Source organism: Nothoprocta perdicaria, unplaced genomic scaffold, assembly GCF_003342845.1.
Source record: "Nothoprocta perdicaria isolate Ctin4 unplaced genomic scaffold, notPer1 scaffold_287, whole genome shotgun sequence".
In the NCBI taxonomy this organism is placed as follows: Eukaryota; Metazoa; Chordata; class Aves; order Tinamiformes; family Tinamidae; genus Nothoprocta; species Nothoprocta perdicaria.
This window is the reverse complement of record NW_020455518.1, coordinates 244,083-248,709: the sequence shown is the minus strand read 5'-3', so window position 1 is coordinate 248,709 and position 4,627 is coordinate 244,083.

The window sequence follows — 4,627 nt, the reverse complement described above, 5'->3', positions numbered from 1 at the left end:
ATGAAAACTGCAACCCACTGAGCTTCATTTTAATGGCAAACCCTCATTTTAAACCGTTTAAGATACATATTCCTAGCACGGATAACACTGTAATTGAGTAGGGCTTGTGTTTAAGCAGATGCTGATTTTTAGTTCTGTAGGGTTTTTTTTAATTATTTTTTGGGTTTTTGTGCGTGTGTGTGAAAGCAGTGAGTAACAGAAAATTCCCTATGAGCTCAGAAACTCATCCCATTCCCATCTAACATTGGGAACTAACATTCCCCCGTTGTGTGGAGGCCTCAGTCTTGCCGGTATGAAACTCCCAGTGCCCACAGCTGAAACTGGAGACCCTCCATGCCAGACAGCTCTTTTTCCCTTCATTTATTAAGAGCCCCCGGCCCTATTTTCTAGACTACCTCAGTGACAGGCAGAAGGTACCAGCTAATATCCGACATTTCCCCGCTGTGGTTCCCACGCCGAGTCGTCACCTTTCAAAGTCACCTTCTCTAAGTCGCAGGCGACCCCAAAATGGGGCCGCGTGGACCCGGAGCGCGGCTCCCCTTTGCCTGCTTTCCCTCAACTGCTTGTGTTCAATGATCCCTCAAGTCAGTCATGTGAATGTGCACATCAGGTTGCAGTCAAACCAAGTAGGTCAACCGCGCGCTCCCGACGGAACAGCCCGGAGCCGCGCTCGTTGCTCAAGCCTCCGTCTTTGGGGTAGAGCCATCTCAGCATTCCCTCTTCTTCTCTTCCTTATATGTTCCTCTGTGTTCCTATAGGTTCCTCTATGTTCCCATCACCTTGATTTTTAAGTGAATCAGCCCTCATCTGCTTCTCTTTCTTCCCCCCTCCCTGCTTTTCCTCTTATTTTTCCATAGAGATCCCAAACTTGGGAGGCCTCTTCTCGGGATTAATTCAGCTCCTCTTGCAAAAGCCCGAGCTGGGCTCATGCTTTGCGCAGTGATGCTCATGGTGCCCCTTTTAGATGCCAAAAGGTAGCAATCGAATCCTTTGCCCAGAGAGGGGGAGACTTATTTAAATACCCACCAGGCTGTTGGCACCTCTTGGGGTCTCCGGGGCTCTGGGTTTGGGTCCTATCTATAGAAAAAAAATGTGGTATTTGCTCTGAACCTATTTTAATAAAATTTAGTAAAGATTCCCTTGTGTTGTATGTCTCAAGCTAAGAATTTGCTTTCTTGTATATATATATTTTTATATATATAAACACACACATGTATGTCCAATGCTTAAAGGACTGGGAGAGAAATTTTCCAATTGCTCTGCTTGGTGTCCCATCAGAGGCAGTTTGCAAACGGGTTTTAGAAAGCCCAAAGAAAATGCACCTTATTTCAACCATTTGCACGACTCTTTATCGATAAAGCATTAATAAATGGGCTATAATAAATGGAAATTTTGATGGTTTGGTTGTTCATAAGCCTAGTCAGGTGCGTCTGGAATTTTTTCTTTTCTTGGACAAAACTAAAACTGTTGACAAACGGGAGCGTGTTGATGGGTGTTTGGATTTCCGCGGCGGTGTTTGACTTGGTACCACGTCACGCTCCGATTAAACCCATTAGGCGCCTGCAAAATCAATAGAGCTCCGAGGAGACGGCTGCAGTTGGGCCTCGTAGCGACACCTCCATTAAACCTTCAGCCAGCAATCCTGGTGGCAATTCCTTTGGGACTGGTTTGCAGCCCAGTGCTCGTAATGTTTTTCCTGAGCGTTTCAGAAGGCCGTGGGAGGGGATAAGAAATAAGGGCGATATCGGACAAGCTGAAGCTCCCTCCCTCTTTTTCCCTGAGGAATCATTCCCAAGGCGAGACAGACGGATCTCGGATGCCCTGCTGCTGTTTCGAGGGAGCCCCCGGCTCTGCGTTGGATCGGGGATGTAGTGAACTCGTCTCCTTGTGGTGTGACACGTCCCTTCTGTGGAGCCCATGCTAGCAGCAAAAAAGAAGATGATGCTACTCACAGATTGCTAAATATTTGATCTATAAATAGTGGCCATAAGTTTATTTTTTTTTTCCATCTTTCCCACTGCTAGGGAGCAAACTATTCAGCAAAAATTCAGCAGCTAGCGTTTGGCTAGAGCTGTTTCGGAGCAGCAAGTTCCTGCATCGAGGGAACCTTTCCTCCCCTGTAAATCGGGAATAAAAAGACGACGTTTTGACATTTGCATTGGAATAGCAGCCCTGCCGTGGCAAATGAGGGATTTGCATGCACGCGTGTTAATCGTTTTGGAAGATTTTATTGCACTGTTCTGTTGCTGCATCACGGGTATCGCATTCATTGTGGTACACAAATACACCGGGTTTATATGAATTAAAGAGAAAAGATGCTTTTTGCCTTGGGATTGTATAGCTTGTGTCCGAGAGGAGCTGAATTCCCATCTAGGCTGCGTCAGCGCCGATGTCGAACATTTCACGTTGCAGTGATTTTGCTGCTGTCGGTATCAGAAGGCAGATCTTAATTCTAAATTTAACGACGTTACATTTGCCGGGGTCATTCCAGCTCAGCAGGGCTCGCTCGGCAGCGAACGCTGGAAATAATTTGGAGCCGGAAAATGGATAAGGAGAAACGGAGACGGTTGAAATCATTTACAATTGAGAGAAAAAAAAAAAAAAGATGGGGAGAGGAAAAAAGCAGAGGAAATGATACGCCTGGCAAGGTCTGTCTGCTGCCTGTTATGGCAAGAAAGGGAAAGAATATCCCATGAAATTGGAAGGTGGCAAGTGCTATACTTAGGAAAAGACGTCCACACTAGGTGATATTTTGGGCTCATGAATTCAAGTGGATGTAAAAGGAGCGATACCTACATGGATAACTCTGCTATTTGGTAGGAACAGAAAATATTGCAAATTAATTGAGGGGCAGGAAGGCCACCGAGCAACGTCCGAGGGCTGGAAGCCGAGTGCAGCCACCCTGCTGCTGCCCTCCCTCGTTTCAGTTCCTCTCTCCTTGTTTTATGGTGTGATTCCTCCTTCGGAATCCGCTTTTCCACCGGGGCCTGCGGAGTATTCCCAAAGTGCTATTTTAATATTTATTTTCCTGGTGTGTTGCTATTACCGTGGGCAATGTGCACTTTGAATTTCATTAGTTTTATGCATTTAAGGTCCCCCTTTTTAAACCTTTAGAAGGTCAGACCCTGCTTGGGTAAGTCAACAATTTATTAAAGTTGGGATTCTGAGTCATAGTTTCCTTAAACAGCGGTAGGTCGCAGGTTGTGAGGACACGAGGAGGGGGTAAAAACGCAACTTCCTTGGATTATTCTATTGCCTAAAATTCTATAACACAAGTTTCCTCCATTGCAAGTCCTTTCTTATGAACCTGGGGCCTGTGAGGAAACATTCTACTGCACGTCCATCTACAACAAGATGAGAAGTTAGCGTTGTGTTCTCCAGCCAAACAGGAGGAATTTAAGAACCATATTCCGTTCTGAAGCTGTTGGCTGAGAGTTTGGGCTGAAATCTAGAACATTCCTCAGCAATTTGGGGTATTGAGCGTCAGAGGTGTAGAAACTAGAACGTGGGCGGCTGCAGAGCCATGAGACTTGGTGGCCTCTGAGAGTTTCTTGTGGGAAAGAAGGAGGTTGTAGGCCCATGGCGGTAACAGCTGGGAAAGAATCACATCAGAGCCTTGATTTCACAATGGATTTATTTAAAAGTAAAAATAAATCTTAAGCTTTGGGCACCTGAAGCTTGTTTTAGGACCAGCCAAGCTTTGGCATAGCATGGAAGAGCTTTCAGGTGGGAGGCAGCCAGCTCCTTCACCCTCCCCTTCCAGCTGCTTTCACCCAGTGGAGGTCAATGACTGGATAACACAGAGCTCCTCTGCATTCCCTTCTAGTTTACCCCAGCTGGGGCTCATTGGAGAAACAACTAATTAGCACAAAGTTAAGGCAAGCCTTAACTGGGGCTTGCGCTGATAGGCAAGCGTGACCACTTCCTTGGCCGTGTTGAGGGGGTTTGAGGCTTCTGTAGGTGCTTTTCTTCACCAGCTTTAGCAGTTTTCAGCCTTTTTTGCTCTGCAGAAATGCATAAAAGTAGGTTGTGAGGTGCTGCCTAAGTGGGTGTTGGCTGCTTTTCCCTGGAAAGGGGCCCTGCCATCAGTTCTTCTTTAAATCAAAGTTACTTCTGCCTCTTAACACAGCAGTTTGTGTTGGGAAGGCGTCATCCGGAGCCCTCGGCTGGCAGTAGGCTCCTCCACCGTCTCCTTCACGTCCTATTTGCAGGGAAGCTTTCCGACCGCGGTTCCGGGTACGCAGAATCGCTCGATTAAACCTCTGCTGCCGAGTTACATAAGAGAGAGTTTAAATTGCTCAAAATGGTGCTGCGTTTCGTGAGGTAAAACATCGCCTTGACTTTCATCTCTTTGAATAATTTTTCTTTTTTTGTAAAATATTTGTTGCTGTGCCTATAGACCGACCCGGGGCTTCAGAAGGGGTGTGTGCTGTTTTTAGAGATACTGCGTTTTTCAGCGTTGATGACTTAAATATCATTAAATATTGCCTTAATAAATAGACATATCTATTTTCATTAATATTTCAGCACCCCGAGAAGACCAGACCAACTGGACCACCTGGCTGGCCAGAGGCCAGCCTCTCCCTCCGTCCCGCAGGCCGCCCAGGGCTCGGAAAGCGCCAGAGAG